This window comes from Leopardus geoffroyi, chromosome D2, assembly GCF_018350155.1.
Source record: "Leopardus geoffroyi isolate Oge1 chromosome D2, O.geoffroyi_Oge1_pat1.0, whole genome shotgun sequence".
Classification (NCBI taxonomy): Eukaryota; Metazoa; Chordata; class Mammalia; order Carnivora; family Felidae; genus Leopardus; species Leopardus geoffroyi.
In genome coordinates this window covers 35,243,197-35,262,432 of record NC_059334.1, presented here as the reverse complement: position 1 = coordinate 35,262,432, position 19,236 = coordinate 35,243,197, and the positions used below count along the sequence as shown (strand labels likewise).

General features: G+C 33.9%; 1 protein-coding gene and 1 pseudogene across 4 annotated transcripts in view; one reads left to right on the top strand and one right to left on the bottom strand.

Annotated features, from left to right (window-relative positions):
- The window catches only part of ADK (adenosine kinase), a 529,136-nt gene that overhangs the window by 336,513 nt on the left and 173,387 nt on the right, over positions 1-19,236 (bottom strand). The gene's annotated exons all lie outside the window — the stretch shown is intronic.
- LOC123577414 lies at positions 14,915-15,267 on the top strand (annotated as a pseudogene).

Genomic DNA, 19,236 nt, shown 5'->3' with positions numbered 1-19,236 from the left:
CATTAAATTTATAACAAATACCTTTCACAGAGGCATTGTTCCAGTGTTCAACCCTAAAATTATTTTAACTTGAATGTTTTTGTTTTCATTTTTAAAAGTTCTCAAAATTTAGTATATATTCCTCATTTTGTTTCTAAGATTTACACAAAGGTTTATTGGAGTCTTACATTTCACTGATTAAAATGAAGGAAAAATAATAGACCAAATGGAGTTATTATTGTATTTACAGTACCATTAGCTTTTCTTGTTTTGCAATATTTTGTTGACTATGAATAGATTCTGACAAAATTGAGGCAAACCACATCACTACTGATGATTCTCAATTAGTTCTTCAGTTCATTTCCCTTGCCTAACTCTAAGAAAACTACATATGGTTTAAACCACTGGTATTTTTTACTTTCTGCCAATACACAAATCATGCTTTTTTTTGTGTTGAAAACATTCCCATGAATAATTATAATAGTCTCCAAAGAGACCAGATGGTAATAAACTCTAGAGCAGATCTGGAAGCTAACCATAAATTTACCTTTTCAGAGTCTCCCCACCATAATACAGTTCTTTGTGCAATGTCATTAAAAAAAAAATACTGGTGATAGAAACAATATGACTATACTTTGTACTTAAATAAAAAGATATACAATCATGTTAGGGTCTTTCATAACTATATACCCCTCATCTTACATTGTTATCATCAACAATTTTAAAGAAAGCATCAGCTTGAGAGAGTTATGATATTACTAACACATTATTATATGATATTTACATTAGCAAAATTACTATTAAAGTTAAACTCAAGAAATATGATCCAGCTAACAGCAACAAACGATTTGAAGTTAAAGAAATAGAAATACATATATAAGCTAATGTTAATATAGAATTATCATTGACTTTTATTTTGTTATTCTTCTGGAAAACTTAATTAAATTACTCTGGCCATGTTATTTCAATTGAAGTAAAACATCTTGTATAATCAGTTATCACTCCAGTTATTTAAGAATACAATGTTTGTGAGAAATAAAAACCAATAGTTGTTTGCAAAACTAGAAGTATGATTCAAAAATTTTAAAACACATTGTGGTATATAGAATTAAATTTTAGGCACTTCCATGCATCTGTAAAAAAATAAAGTTAGCCATAGAGCCAAAAGTTAGTTAATTTGTACTTGTTGATTTAAGCTACACTACTAATGTACAATATAAGCTGTATTTTCTATATTCGCTGTACTATATAATCTGTGATGTTTCTGGTATTAAATTATTCTTATAGCTCAAAACAACAAATATATGAAATTACATAGAGAAAACAAAGAAATAAAACAAAAGGCAAGAACAATTAAGTTTAAATAGGAAATTTAAGTGGGAGGGGGTGGGCAGAGATTGCAGACAACAGGGATAAAAATAATAATAGCTATCCAAAAGGAATTTCATCTTTTGTTTGCTATTGTGAATGAGGTTTACAGTTTGTATATACAATCTATTAACTTCGGTGTCTCAATACTTTAATTTTAAATCCAACTAACTTATTGATTCTCTGTTTATAACTTTTCATTTCATTCCACTGGGGTTTTCCACCAAAGAATCAACAAAGATAGTATTATTTCCCCATTTTATTTGTAAAATATAATGCTGGCATTGGAATTAAGAGAGATAAATTCTATCATGTTAAAGAATCCTAGATCTATTATCATCAACAGATGCTATTTTAGCATCCTAAGATTCCATTTCTCCTATGTTTATTGATATATGGCCAAAATAATAGATTTTATATTACTGAACCATCCTTGCATTCCAGAATAAGCCCTACTTCCCAAATGGGTCACTATTATTAATGCAGTACTAGATTCCATTTCCAAATATTTTGAAATTTTTACAATATTCACAAATAGAATTAATCCATTCTTTTAATTTTATGCTCACTTATTTTTCTTTCTATTCATTTATTTAATAATTCAAATTATTTAGAATTGTCTCAGAATTATCTGTCAGAATTTTTTCCAATGAAACTAACTAGGACTATAACTCTTGTAGAGAGAAAGTTCTTTTATAACCTGCTCTGTTTCTTGTATGGGTATATTCCATTCAGATTTTTCATCTCTTTTTAGAGTTGGTTTTGGCAATTTATTTCTCTTGGACAATAGTTCACTCCATCCAAGTACTTCATTTCATCCATAGAAATGTAAATGTAAAGTTTCAATGGGATATTATTTTTCACATATCACTGATAAAGAACATTCTGAAAAATATTCTGAATTTGTAAGGATGTATTAAATGTTTTTTTTTTTTTCATTTAGTTCTAGTGGAAATAGTAATTGGTAAAATTTTTACATGGATAAAGTTAGCAACTTCAGGCAGCAATTCTATTTCCATTCTATTTCTAAGAATTGATGATAAAGCTATACTTACACAAATGGAAAATGACATGTATATTAAAGCACTCACTGAAGCATCTTTGTAAGCCATCTAAATGTCCAAACATAGGGGATTCATTAAACAAATGATAATGCTGTCACAGAATGGACCATTATAGCCATTAAAAAGAATTAGCCAGATCTATTTTGTACTGATATGGAGCAATCTCTAATACATAGTAAGAAAAAAAACCCACAAGATATAAAACTACTTATGTAGCTTAATATATACATAAAACACAGATTAATAGAGACACACATAGATGTAAAGGAACAGAATATTTTTCGAAGCATATACAAAAAGCTTGTTACAGGAATCATGTATTATGAAATGAACTGGGCAAGTAGAGTATGGACAAAGGAAAAAAACCTCTACTTTTCACTATATACTCACTTAAAATTTTGCATTTTGTGCCTATTAGCTATCTGTTGCTGCCAAACATAGTAGATATATAATCTTACATAGCTTTTATGGCTCAGGATTTTGAGAGTGGTTTAGCAGAGCAGTGCTGGCTCAGTGTATCTCATTAGGCTGCAGTGAATAAATTGGACAGAATTCCAATCATCTGAAAATTTGACTAGGGTTGGCTCTTTCATAGGACTAGCATTTGGTGCTGGTTGGAGGTGGGAAACTTTAGCTCCTCCCTCCATGGGCCTTTCCATAGGCTTCATAACATGGTGGTTGACTCTATGGGCGTTCCAAAAGAAAATACTATGAAAGTAACAACGCCCTTCATGATCTAACCTCAGAAATAGCACACCATCATAGCTACACTTTCTATCTGTTAGAAGCAAGTCACTAAATCTGGCCCATATTCAAAAGAAGGGAAATTAGGCTCCACCTTCTAAATGAAAGAATGTAGAAGAATGTGTGAACATAGTTTAAATAACCAAAACGTAATATCACATTTTGGAAAATACAAATACAATAGTTTTATGAAATTAAGTAAAAAAATTTACTTAATATTCTTGAAGACAAGCTTTTACCACTAATTAAAAGGATGATGGAAAGGACTGAGAATTTTGACTTTTAAGAAATGATAACACACATTTCAATCCAAGATGAACATATGTTGACATCTAAAATTCAACCCATAATATGTGCTTCTGAGAAGTCACAGTAGGCAGAGCAGCAATTTAATAAATATACAACTAAAAATAACTTTAGAAGTCTCTGGAAATATGAATACAGGACTATTTTGAAACTGGCTTTGTCCAGTACAATTTATCAATATACACTACCTACTTCATATAAATATTTTGTGAAAATATTCAGGAATTAAATCATATAATCTTTGATGATGATAACACTGAAATCTAATAACATCAACATCTATCATGACAAAGTTTTTATGTGCTAGTACTTTACCTACAAGTACCTACTATTCATACCCTTATTTTATACTTTACCCACACTGCCCCAAATGTACAGTATACATTTTACAGTGTACAAATGAGCAAAGTGAAGCACAGGAAGGCTATGTAAATTTGTCCAAGGTCACATGTAGCAAGTAAGAAATCTGTCATATATTTTAATTATATGCTTCCCAGAACTAAGCACCAGAGTCAAGAAATATATTGTACTTAGTCTTTACATTATTTTCCCTAAGATTGTGTTTTGATGGCTCTGTAAAACTATATGCCGTGAATTAAATTTACTTAAAAAAAAAAGCAACATGTTTTCTCCGCCAAATATAAAATTGTGGAACTACACAAATACACACACTGTCTCAGATACAACTGAAGAAAACAAAAAAGTGATTATTGCCATTTTTCCTTTCTTTACTTTCAATGTTATAAGTTTAACAATTAAAACCAGTTAAAATTTTAAGAACTCCTACATATATGATAGTGTAAGGATAAAATGTAAATCTGCCACAACTTTTTTTTTTTTTTTTTTTGCCACAACTTTTGAGATGCCAGGTTTAATTTCCTATAAAGGAGCCCAACAGCTTCCTACTACACAGCTTCTCTAAAATATAAAAGTCCCATGAAATCAGAAGCTTTGTACATGTCCCAAGTTCTATACATTACTCACAGCCAATATGACTACAAAATTAAGATTCATCTCTCACGGACCTAAGGGAGATGGTTAAGAATTGACAGTTCCTGCTTTAAAAAAAATTGCAACACTAACTACATTATTACTGACTATGATCTTTCACATTTAGTAAAATTTTCCTCAGGCTAGGATTAAATCTGTAAGTTTTGGGATGGGAAAATGACCCATTTTAAATAATTTAAAGAAATGCTCTACATATTTAAAGTTAAAATTTTTCATCATTTAAGGCACATGACACATTTATATAAATGCTTCACAGAGATATTACTTTTCATTTCCCCAGTATTTTTAAATAACTCACACATTTCAAATATTAGTTTCCTATGTTACTTATGCTAATCTACCTAAAGAATATTTCATTTGATTTTTAATATAGAATAGGTAACAACTATTACACAAAGCACAAACCCCTAGTGGTCAATAAATATGAATAATTACTTTTTTTTTTTTAATTTTTTTTTTCAACGTTTATTTATTTTTGGGACAGAGAGAGACAGAGCATGAACGGGGGAGGGGCAGAGAGAGAGGGAGACACAGAATCGGAAACAGGCTCCAGGCTCTGAGCCATCAGCCCAGAACCCGACGCGGGGCTCGAACTCACGGACCACGAGATCGTGACCTGGCTGAAGTCGGACGCTTAACCGACTGCGCCACCCAGGCGCCCCTGAATAATTACTATTTTTAACAGAACTGAAAAGTAATCTGATCTATTTAATAAAACATATTATTGTAATTCTTCATATCTGCATAAATGGTATGCCATATTCATAAATGACTGAATTGTCATTGCTTTTATAAAATCAAATCTAAGTTTCTCTTATTTTGTCAGACCTCTAATTTCTAAAATTCTCAATATTTTCAGTTTCTATTACATGTTGTTAAATCACTTCTAAATACAGAAATAGTAAATGGCAAAGTTTTTTTAACTTAACTACACACCATCTACAACCCACCTGCTACTCCTACCAAGAATAGAGTTTCTCAATAGTTAGCTAACATCCACCCATTCAACCAATCTCCTTTCCCTTATTTCAAGTCTGCTGCATAGCTGCTAATTTTCATGTAGAGACTTCTGAAGAAAGAAGAAAATTCTGGTCCATGATGGAATGAAAAACAATTACTACCAGGTAAAACCTATGAAAATGGGCCAAAAATTATATCACTATATACATATTGTAAATATGCATATTGCTTTTTATGTGAGGGATTCAAAAAGAAGCAAAGAATGTAATAGGGTTCCTTAGGCCAATTCTTCACTTCGCCTTACAACGTACTATATGTACATGTGCACATATCTATCTTTAGGTCCAAACATGCCCAGAGTTTAATTTCAAAACCAGAGATAAGTATCTTAGCCTACCTTACATTTGCAATTATTTCAAATTCTATTAACAACCAGGACTTTCATTTCATAATAATATAAATATTAAACAGGTACATATTTAAATAAGTTTAAAAATCAATGTGAATACATTGTCTTAAACATGCCAATGATGGAATGGGACTCTTGACTGCTAAAGGAGTAAAACTAGAAAATAGGAAGTCACTGACTCTAATTAGAAGGCAACAATGCCTCTGAGGGGGAAAAGGAGAGACAAGAAAAGGGAGATGGGGGTTTTGAGTATTTGGTCACCTCTGGGCAGTAATGCACAGGGTAGTGGATAGGAAGCTAATATTTTACCTCACCTTCTCACAGTTAAAGACGAGTGCAAGGCAAATACTAGAACTTGGAAAAGTAATATCACACACTCTGAATTAGATAATTCATTATTATAGATTACAAAATTTGATATTATACTATAAAACCCAGGCTATATCGATGAAGAATGAAGAGCAATTTCCCAACATTTAAGACAAACCCTAAATACTTTAAAAGATGCACAATTCATTCACTAGTCAAGATTTTTATCAATAAGCTATTACATTCAAAAGCCTAATCAAAAGTACAGTTACAAAAAAAAAAAAAAAGCTCTGCTGTAAGGACTTGTTAAAATATATACTTATAATTTCTCCTTCAGTGGAATCACAGGAAAATTTTGCAATTTTCCTATACAGTTTGTCATGGATACTATCAAGTGAATTCTATGGCTTAATGATGATCTTAAGTGAGTATATCCTAGAAATGTTTTTAAATTTCTACTTCATTATCACAGAATGTGTTAAGCAAAATTCAAACCTTTGGCTTAAACCTCAGAAATGAGCTAATTTGTCCACTGTTCTAGGTAACAAAATAATTCAGGACATTATTTTCCTAGGTATGGTGAATATCTTATGATAGCACATGATCAATAGAACATAAAAATCTTTTTTTGTTTGTGTGGCCATTTGGAGTTTTTGTATTTAAAATCTGAAATAGTAAGACATAGTGCAAGTTGTAAGAGGCAGAATTTTTTTTCTACTGAGGTATAATTGACATACAATACTATTATTAGCTTTAACTGCATAACATAATGATTCAAAATTTGTATATATTGGGAAATGATCATCACGGTAAGTCTAGTATCTATCAGTATATGTCTACCAGTATAAATAGTTACAAAATTTTTTCTTGTGATTAGAACTTTTAAAATTGACTCAGTGATTTCAAATACGCAATATATTATTATTACCTATACTTACCAAGCTGTATTTTACATCCCTATGACTTATTTTATGACTGGAAGTCTGTCATAAGACTTCCATACCTTTGATCCCCTTTATGCATTTCCCCTAACCAGCCTCTGGCAACCACCAATTTGTTTACTGTATCTATTGAGCTTGGTTTTGTGTATGTGTATGTTTTAGACTCCACACATGAGATCATATTATTTGTCTTTCTCCATTTGACTTACTTCACTTAGCATAATGCCCTGGAAGTCCATCAGTGCTGTTCACAAAGCAACATTTCATTCTTTTTTATGGCTGAATAATACAACAGGTCTAATTTATCCATTCATCCATCAGTGGACACTTAGGTTGTATACACATCTTAGCTATTTTATAAATAATGCTGCAAAGAACATGAAGGTTCTATGTAACTTTTCAAAGCAGTGTTTTCATCTTCTTTGGATAAATATCCAGAAGTGGAATTGGTGGATCATGTAGCTAGTTCTATTTTTATTTTTGGGATAATCTCCATACTGCTTTTCATAGGGGGCACTATTTTACATTTCTGCCAACAGTGCACAATAGTTCCCTTTTCTCTACATCCTCACCAACACTTGTTATTTCTAGTCTTTTTGATAATAGCCACTCTTAACAGGTGGGAGGTGATATGTGAAGCGTGGTTTTGATTTGCATTTCCCTCAGATTAGTGGTGTTAAGTACCTTTTCATGCATTTATTGGACATTTGTATGTCTACTTTGGAAAAATGTCTCCTGCAATCTTCTACCCTTTTTAAATCAAACAGGGTTTTTTTGTTGTTGTTTTGTTTTTATTTTTGCTACTGAGTTGTATGGGTTCTTTATGTGCTCTGGATATTAACGTCTTATCAGATATATGATTTCCAAGTATTTTTTCCCATTCAGTAGGTTGCTTTTCATTTTAATAACTATCTTCGCTTTGCAAAAGATTTTTGGCTTGATATAGTCCCACTCATTCATTTTTGCTTTTGTTGCTTTTGCTGTCAGATTCAAAAAATCATTATCAAGACTAAAGTCAAGGAGCTTACTGCCTATATTTTCCTCTAGGAGTTTTGTGGTTACAAATCTTATGTTCAAGTCTTTAACACATTTTGAGTTGATTTTTGTGTATGGTATGAAATACTCATCAAGTTTTATTCTTTTGCATGTGCCTGTCAAGTTTTCCCAGCACTATTTACTGAAGAGACTGTCCTTTCCTCATTGTATATTGGCTTCTTTCTTGTAAACTAACTGACCATATATGCATAAACTTCTTCTGGGCTCTTATCCTGTTTCATTTATCTATGTGTCTGTTTTTGTCAGCATATTGTTATGATTTCATAGCTTTGTAATTTTAGTTTGAAATCAGGGAGTATGGTGACTCCAACTTCATTTTTCGTTTTCAAGACTGCTTTGGGTACCTAGAGTCTCTGTGATTCCATATAAATTTCAGGATGATTTGTTCTCTTTCTGTAAAAAATGTCATTGAGATTTTGATAGGGATTGCATTGAATCTGTGGATCCCTTTAGGTAGTTTGGACATGTTAATAATACTCATTTTTCCAATCCATGATCACAGAATATCTTTCATTTGTGTCTTCTTCAATTTTTTTCATTAATGTCTTATATTTTTCAGTATATAGGTCTTTCACCTCCTTGGTTAAGTTTATTCCTAGCTATTTTATTCTTAAAAAAAATTTTTTTAATGTTTACTTATTTTTGAGAGTTGGGGGAGGGGCGCAGAGAGGTGGGGATAGAGGATCCGAAGTGGGCTCTAAAGCTGACAGCAATGAGCCTGATGCGGGACTCGAACTCACAAACCATGAGATCATGACCTGAGCCGAACTCATGACATGATGCCCAACTGACTGAGCCACCCAGGTGCCTCAGTATTTTCTTCTTGTTGATGCAATTGTAAAAGAGATTGTTTTAACTTCTCTTGTTGATTGTTCATTATTAGTGTATAGAAATGCAACAGATTTTTGTATACTGATTTTCTGTTCTGTGAACATCTCAAATACCAACTTATAAAAGGGTATTCATGACAGCCCAACATTTTACTTTACATATCTATTAGTTAGGGATGAGTCTAACAACTCAGAAATGATTTCACACACAGTTTTTAGATATCATTGAAACAACTGCTTTTACATAAAGAAAATAAGATTTTACAACTCTATGATACAACACAACCAAATTCAAACACAACTAAAGCAATGATAGCACAACAACACAGCTAAGCTTTTTTGATTATTGACTATGTGCCAGGTACTATTCTAAGTAATCTATGGTATTATCATATTTAACTCCCTTAAACTACAAAGCTGGCTTTGTTATGAGTTCTCTCATTTTACTTGTGAAGAAACTATTAGTCAAAGAGTTTCAGATCACTCAGTATGTAAGTGAAGAACCAGGACTGGAATCCAGGTTTTTGCTTCTAAAGTCTATACTCTTTATTGCCTTGTTTATACTGCCTGTCAAAATGTATAATGCATGGCATTCAAAGAAAAAATATCAATAAGTAGATTAAAGGAAATATTCATGTTTAAACAAAAAGCTATGTTTTGACTCGTCAAAAAATTAAATAAAATTAATACAAATCACATAATCAAACAGTAAAGAAAAATACAGCTTGTTTATACAGGGTTATGTCTATTAATTCACTAAATCGCTCAAAAAATGTTCAATGAATGTCTTCTAAGTGACAGAGATTGTTGGAAATGCTGAGGGTAAACAACAGAGAACAAAACTGACAAAGCGCCTGACATCATAATGCTTATATTTTAACAATAAGCTAAAACTAAAATAAATTATGTAATCAACTTAACAGTCACTTTTTTTCTTAAATGTTTATTTATTTTTGAGAGAGAGAGACAGAGTGTGAGTGGGGGAGGGACACAGAGAGAGAAAGGAGTCACAGAATCTGAAACAGGTTCCAGGCTCTGAGCTGTCAGCACAGAGCCCAACGCAGGACTGGAACTTGACAACAGCAAGATCATGACCTGAGCTAAAGTCAGACACTTAACCAACTGAGCCACCCAGGTGCCCCTCAACAGCCATTTAATCTAAGTTGTAAAAATACCAGGATTAGAAGAATTCTTCCCTGACACAGAGCACATACCTTCAGAAATCAAAATTACAATTCTCCAAAGAGTTTTCAAATTCTTGTTACTGCAACAGCATATGAAAAAGGGATAAACAAAAGAAAGGAAGAAAAAACAAATGCAATTTTCAGGGAACATGAATAATTATCTAGAAACTCAAAGGAAGATATTAGCTAAAAAAGTAACAGAATCAGTAAAGGAATGTTGTATCTGAGTATAAAATAACTATATCTCTTCCTATACCAGCAATAATCACCTGGAAAGCATGGTAAAAGAAAAAAAAAGATGTCATTTTAAAGTTGTAGGAATAACAACAAGAATAAGAATGATATCACACTACATGATATTTACAACATATATGAACGTACGAGGATCTTTTTAAAAAATTATAAAACTATTGGGTGATTAAAAAAACATTTGACTCAGTAGAGATACGTCATTCTAATGTCATTTAACTAGATCAAAACACAACATAAAAATGTCTGTTACCCCCAAATTAATTTAGAACATGTACTAAATTCCCATCAAACCACAGGAGGATTTTTTCAAAATACAGATAAAATTATTCTAAAGATCATTCTGAGGAAAGACTAAAAACAGAAAATAAAATTTTGTGGAAAAGATAATGTACAACTACGTGGACTAAATATTTTAGCAATAATTTAAAGGTTTCTGAATCTGAGAGATACGGATTTCTAATTCTTCCCTGGGGGGGCAACGCACGGTGGGGTGGGGCGCAGGGCTGAAGATAAAGAGGAGGAGGAAGTGACCAAGATAACTGTATTAAAAACATGTTTCCAATTTCCTCTCTCAATGTTAACTTTACCTCAAGCCCTACAATCCTAGTAACCAGGGACAGTTAAAGAAATCCCCCACCCCTTTGTGTTCCTGAAATAGTTTACTACAAGGAATCATTCTTCCTCATATGACTAGAAAAGATTCACAGATAACTCCCTTGTTTCCCTTATGACAAGGCTAGACACAGACATTCCAAATTCCCATTCTTTGTTCAAAAATGATTACTTGAACTATTTGTACCCAATGATCTCAACAAAATATCTGTTACTGGGACTTAACCAAAGGTTAGTTACAAAGCTTCTCTACTTCCCTGAGACCCCTGAACTTTGACCCACACCCACTCTTAACCAGCATACAACCTAACAGCCCCTCCTAAGAACAGGCTGATCTCAAAGTAAAACATTCTCTGTACTATCCAATCACTCCACCTGTACCCACCTGTATCTATTCATTCCACTTCCACACAACAGGTTCTTTCTAGAATATTCCCTCTTCCTTCTACAAGAAAAACTTTTCTGCCTGACTTTCTTTTTTAATTTTTTCAATGCTCATTTATTTTTGAGAGAGAGAGAGAGAGAGAGAATGGGAGCTGGAGGGGCAGAGAGAGAGAGAGAGGAAGACACAGCATCCAAAGCAGGGTCTAGGCTCCTAGCTCTCAGCACAGAGCCTGAAGTGGGGCCAAACCCATGGACCTAGAGATCACGACCTGAGCTGAAGTCAGACACTTAACCAACTGAGCCACCCAGGTGCCCCTTTTCTACCTGACTTTTAAGACACTTACAGATTCTCACGATGGTAGCATTTTCCTTATTGCAATAGTCCCCATTCCGCTATTGCAAAGGTCCCTTTCCCCATTCTTACAATAACCTTTGTGAATAAACTCTTCCTTAACAGGATTCTGGATCTGGTTTTTATTTAGCAAAAGGCTCTAATTCTGATTTAGCAGTAGCAGGGCAGGGGCAGAGAGAGAGGGAGACACAGTATCCAAAGGAGGATCTAGGCTCCAAGCTGTCAGCACAGAGTCCCAAGTAGGGATGAACCCATGGACCTAGAGATCACGATCTGAGCTGAAGTCAGATGCTTAACCAACTGCACCACCCAAGCACCCCTTTTCTACCTGACTTTTAAGACACTTACAGATTCTCACAATGGTAGCATTTTCCTTATTGCAATAGTTCCCATTCCCCTATTGCAAAGGTTCCTTTCTCCATTCTTGAAATAATCCTTATGAATAAACTCTTCCTTTACAGGATTCTGGATTTGTTTTTATTTAGCAAAAGGCTCTAATTCTGATTTAGCAATAGCAGGGCAGGGGCAGAGAAAGAGGGAGACACAGAATCTGAAGCAGGCTCCAGGCTCTGAGCTGTCAGCACAGAGACTGATGCGAGGCTTGTACTCATGAACCATGAGATCATAATCTGAGCCGACGTCAGGCGCTTAACCAACTGAGCACCCAGGTGCCACTTCTAATTCTGATTTAGATAATAAAGTGTAAAAGTAAGGATAATCTAGGATCTACTTGACTAGAGGTGTAAGTGTTCATGATCAGAAGGTCAAATAAATAATACAAAAGGGAACAAAGATTCATTCATTTGCCCATTATATGGTAAGTATTGATTGGGTTATATTAATCCATTAATGAACAAACGGGGGGAAAACCATGACCAATGATTTGCATGGTGTTAAAGGGAAAGATGAAATTAATGACAGGATATCACAAGCAAATGTACAGACTTAGCTGGGTTAAGCTATATAAAGAGATATATATGTTCCTATAAGAACTTCTAACATAGGGAAATGAAAAGTCAGAAAAAGCATTTATTGCTGGAAATGACAGGTAAATTTAGAAGGGATGAGAGAAAAAATGGCATGGTAAAAAGCATTTTAGGCAGAGGAAAGTATACATGGGAAGGTGAAGACTAACAAATATCTAACTCTAAGACTAAACAGAACAAACAGGTTCACAGGACTTGATAAAAAGTGGTGTTTGCAGTGATTCTTGATTCATTGGCATCCAGAAGCATCAAGGCACTCTTTATATACTTGTAGTGGCCTAGGCCATGGGACAAAAAGAGGCTGATTGTAATAAAAAACTGGTTTTGACAACATGCTCTGAGCTTTCTGTGATGTTTACTTAGCTTAAATAAGGACATGGAAACCTAAGAAAATGTGAGGAAAATTACTGAATAAAGACTGTGGAATTAGGAATGTGGTATGGAAGATAAACATTTATGAAACTGACTTAGGTGCAATAATTAGAGACTATTATCTCATTCTTTAAAAAATTCTTTTACAAAGGGATTTATTATTAATTTCCTTAAATAAAAACTTAGAGTGTTTATATTTAACATAAAATGCATTTAAACTACATCTTTATTTAAGTACCATGCTCAAATACCAAGAGACTAACATTTCTTTTCTTTTGCATTCAATTAACTATCGATTAACAATCCTTATATCAATTTAAATCAACCAACAAATCTTCCAAGCTGTAAACAAAGAATTTCCAAGTCAGTAACCAAAACAATCTAGCTAACCAAGTAAACATTCAGGAGCTTAGAACAAGTTCAAATTTTATTCAACTTCTTAATCCTTGTAAGAACCAATCCACTAACCAGTTTTAGGCCCCATTGCATTATTTTCTTTTTTTTTTTTAAATTTTTTTTTTTAACGTTTATTTATTTTTGAGACAGAGAGAGACAGAGCATGAACGGGGGAGGGTCAGAGAGAGAGGGAGACACAGAATCTGAAACAGGCTCCAGGCTCTGAGAGGTCAGCACAGAGCCTGACTCGGGGCTCGAACTCACGGACCGTGAGATCGTGACCTGAGCCGAAGTCGGACGCTCAACCGGCTGAGCCACCCAGGCGCCCCGCATTATTTTCTATTTTTGAAAGAAGTTGTTGTGAGATAAATAGGTGTGAAGGAAGGAATATCTGGTATATTTTATTGCTTTAAATACAGTCTTATCAAATTGCTGGAATTACAGCCTAAGTTTAATTCAATTAATGGAAAATGCCCACCATATACATTTTTCAGAATGTAATAATAACTACAATTTATTGAGCCCTCAGTATAAGTACTGAGTTATATTGTTCATATTTTATAATTTACTTCTAACAACACACTATATTGAGTTAAGCACCACCAAAGAAAAAAATTGTGAAAGATTTTGAAATGGATCAAAAAGATTGCAGGTATTAATGGAAGCCTATGCTTTTTTTTTTTTTTTTTTTTTTTTTTTTTTTTAGAGCATAGCCTTCTAGATTATCTGATTCTATGGGGTTGATACATTTTATCACCTTTGAGCTATTTTATAAGTACATAAATTATATATTACTTAGTAATAATTCTTGTCTCTAAATCAGTAAATAAAATGTGATCCTCCAGAGAGAAGTGAAACCTGCCACCCCAACAAAAAATCAGTTTTGTAATACTTGTAGTTTGATTTCACAGACCACACATGTCTCTGGACTTTGAATTTTCTTTTAAGTCAACTATACTTACCTGTTTACTCATTAATTATGAGTTAAAATTGTTGACATGTGTTCATTTTCTATGAGAGTCATAATTTTATTCTTTTAAAATTTTTAGGCTGTAAATTACTAGGATTATTCCCATTTTTCAAAACAAACAAACAAACAAAAAAACTGAAACTTGAAGAAGTTAGCTGACTTGTCCAAGTTTTTGCTTGCCCAGCTTTGCTTAACTCCACAGCACATCCTCAACACCCCTAATCACTATGCCTTGCTAAAATTTAGACTATTTTGCTTTTTACTTCATTATCTCAAGTATCTCACCATCAAAAGTACCAAAGATCAAAGAAATACTCTAGAAAAGCTGTTCTTTAATTTTTTTTTTAATGTTCATTTATTTTTTGAGAGAGAGAGACAGAGTGTGAGCAGGGGAGGGGCACATTAAAAAAATCTGACATTTTGCTTCACATTAAAAAAACCTGACATCTTTTCTTGTGGTAACCACCTCCCCAAGAGAACATGCCCCTCAAAAAGGATCTCCTGTACCCATTCCTGGAAGAAAAGAGGAAGCATAAGAAGCAGTGACTGCTGCAGATCCCCACCTCCTACTTCATGGACGTGAGGTGCCCAGGACTCTACAAAATCATCACCTATCTTTAGCTATGCACAAACGGTAGTTTTGTGTGTTGGCTGCTCCACTGGCCAGCCTACAGGAAGAAAAGCAAGGCTTACAGAAGGATGCTCCTTCAGACGGAAGCAGCACTAAAACCACCCTGAATCAAGATGAGTGGGAAACTATCCCAATAAACAAATTGTTGCTAAATAAATTTTTAAAAAATCAAAAATAGATAAATAAATAACCTCACGTAACTTAAAAAATGTCACAAACCCATTAAAAATATCATTTCAGAAAACGAAACACTGCTTTCTTCACTTTATTTTAGCTACTAAAGTCTCTCACAATCTAATTCAACAACAAAAGGTGTTAATTCACATTTAAAGTTTTTTCAACTGCAAGGAGAAATCACGCTTTGCATAGTCAACTTTACTTTGTAAGAACCAAATTACTTAAAATTATTCATTTATCTTAAAATTGGCACCAACAAAAACCTCCTTTTTAATGACATAAGGCTTGACAAGCCTCTGTGTTGCATCACCATCTGCCACATCCTGCTCTGATATTTATAAATACAGTTGTGCTATTGATGGTTCTACAACTGTTCCAGGTGTAAGACATTAGAATACAGAATTCTCTTTGATCACTCCAAAGTCATTTCTTCTTTTTAAATACAAGCAGTCTGGACTGTTCTCAGGTTCCCAGAGGTATGTCTAGTAAAAAGCCTTTTAATCTCTAACTGGTTTGTTCAGGTGAAATAGGTCACAAGAAAAAGAGATAATCAGAAATATATATTAAAACAAAAAAACACACAGATTAACTGCTTTTTTTAAGAAGAAGAGAAGTATGAACCTCTTGATTTTCATCACTTTTAATTTCTAAATACTATGGGACTTAGTTGGAGATGCGACATGGTTCTTGAAATACCAGCTCTACAATTTTTGGCCCAACTTGTTTCTGTTTATTCAAATGTAATTTTTGAAACTTAAAAAAAATGTTTTTAGGAACTCAATGTACGTAGTCTGGGCTTTAAAACATAATTCTGAAAGCTGGTTCATTACATGACATTGCATCAAAGAAAAAAAAAACAAAGCACTCCTCCTCTCTCCTCCAGGTAAAATCCTGTATAAAAATATAAACATCCTGGTACTTAGTTCTCTCAAAATTTAATTAAAAACAAAACAAAAACTTGGTTAAACAAAACTTGGTTAAATTTTCATTAGTAGCTAAATAAAAATACGGACGCTTATCTAACTGGGAACGAGAGGAGAAACTGGAAAACCAGAAAGTTGATGATCAGAGAACCAGGTTAGGACTTAAAAGACAGAGGTAAGGATATAAGAATTCAAGAAGAGACCAAGTTAAATGTTTAATGTTTATGTGAAGAAAAAAATTCAGATCTATTACTGATAGTTTTATACATGTGATCAAGGAACATCTGTAATGAGAGGTGTCATTGCTACTAACGAAAGACAAATAGAAAGAGGGGTAAGGAACATATACAATTTTAGTAGTTTCCATGAAATGATTTAGACTACAGCAAATAAAGAAGTATTATCTCATGTGGGACCCAAGGAATTTTACAAAAATCCCCTACCCCTGGACAAGCAGAGCAAGACTAACTCCATTTTGTGCTACACCCACCATCTCATGTATAACCCCCACATGACCTACTTATTGCTTAAGACACTCCCCCACCCTAGTCAAGCCGCTGAACACACCCTCACTGGAAACTGGCTCATTTAGGAATGCAGAACCCCTAACCGCCAAAGAATGTAAACCCCGCCTTTTGCTCACCAAACTTGTGCGCCAATTCTGACCAGAGTGATAGGCTAGTTCAAACAGTTACTATACGGTAAATTGTAATTCAATTGGCCACCTGCATATGGACTGACATGAATGTACAACTTTCTGTGTGTGTTACAATCTCATCGGCCACTGGCCCCCATAAAACTGCTACACCTCATAACCTAGGGGACCAAGTCCCTGCTCCGCTGTGTCGGGTATACTTGAGCCCAAGCTCGAGCTTGCAAATAAACCCTCGTGTGTTTGCATCGGTATCGGCTCCTTGGTGGTCTCTCGGATTCGAAATCAGGGGCATTACACTCATCCCAAAGATCTCTGCTTCAAATGAGAGAAAAATATGCTTTATTTACAAAGATGGCAGGTACTAAAATAATAGAAAAATGGTTACTCTTAATTATTGAATAGAGTCATAAAAATTCAGATAGCCTCAACATTTTGGGGGATAACAGAGAGAAGCAATAATTTACTCTGTTAAAAAGAAAAACCACAAGCCCAAAATGAAGTCACTTATGTTAAGAGCCCCATGTGAGCAAATCAAGACTTAATACCTAACCTAACTGCAGTTTCCGTACCCCCAAAAATGTAACATTTAACCAGTCAATATGAAATTTCCTGGTCAGCACTGGGAAATGTACTGATAGACCCTTTTCATTCCCCTTAGGAGGGCAACATTCTTTCCTAATAGTTTCCTTTTTTTCTATTCCTTTTCTGCCTTTAAAAACTGATCCTGGGGAACCTGGGTGGCTCAGCTGGTTAAGCCTCCGACTTCAGCTCAGGCCATGATCTCACAACTCAGGAATTCAAGCCTTGCATCTGGCTCTTTGCTGTCAACACAGAGCCTGCTTCAGATCTTCTGTCCCCCTCTCTCTCTGCCCACCCCCCACTTGCATTGTTTCTCAAAAATAAACATTAAAAATTTTTAAAAATGAAATGAAATAAAATAAAAATAAAATAAAAACTGTTCCTTTCCTGCAGCTCAACAGAGCTCTCCTCTACTTGTGAGATGGGATGCTGCCTAACTCACAAATCATTTAAAGAAGCCAATTAGAGCTTCAAATTTACTTGGTTGAGTTTTGTTGTTCAACAATTCTAATGATGATCTGCTTATAGTTCAGTTAACAAAGGATAAGAAGACACTTAAAATATTTGATTAGATGCCCAGAACAATAACAAACTTTTAACGACTACAGAACATTAGAAAAATCAGTAAATTAACTTGCAAGAAACATAAAAACAAGTGAACCTACATAACTGAAAACAACATAGAAATATTTTGGAATACCTCATATACCTGGTCATCAGGCTTCTAAAAAATTTAATTATTCAGAAAAAAGCATAAATGTCCAAGGATCAAAAAGGTATCTAAACATCAAGAAAAATTGCTGTCTCTAAGAAGCATGAAAGAACAAGTTGGTTTACTCAGAACTACATTTAAAATGATGGATACTTGATTTTCCCTGACAACCTCCAATTCTTTCAAAATTAGAGCTGACTGGAAGAAGTGGAGAGGGTTTATGAAAACACTCAAAACCTCACACATATAGATGAGTCAAAACTGAAGTCTTCTAAGGAAGAGAGAAAAATCTCCAGTAAGGAGAGAAATCAGAAGTTCCAGTTAAAACACCTGGTTTTAAATTCTGCTTTACCTAGATACTTATCATGGCATATTTTTGTCTATCTTATTTAATCAGAATCCTTATCACTAAAACGAAGACTCATCTGGTCTATCTCCTAAGCTGTTGTGAGGATCTAGATTTTGAGAGAGTACACAGTAGCATAAAATAAGGATTGCAAAGAGGTAAGTAAGTTAAGTAGTCCAGGTTTAAGAAAACCAATAGCTCCAGTGTGGGAATATGAAACAATAAGCCACTGGTCTTAAGGTAGAGTAGCAAGTTTTTAGAATGCTAATCCAAGAATGAACATACCAGACAAAAAAAAATTTTTAATATGATAAATAACTGTGGAACAAACTGGTAGCTCAAAACCTGTTCTACAGAAACATCAAGAAGAAGAAGAAGAAGAAGAAGAAGAAGAAGAAGAAGAAGAAGACGACGACAACCACCACCACCATCAAGCAGACCAGCATACGTATTATGGAAATCCAAGGAGAAAGAGAGAGGCAAATATAAAATATTTAAAAATAAGATGGCCTAAAACTTCCCAATTTTGAGGAAATACATGAATTTACACATCCAGAAGCCCAATGAACTCCAAGGAATATGAATTCAAAGAGATCCATACTAAGACTTGACCAAACTATCAAAGAAAGAATCTTAAAAACAGAGAGAGAAGTGGATAAATAAGATTAAAAGCTGACTATCAGTAACCACGGAGGCCAGAAAGCAGTGAGATGATATTTAAAATACTA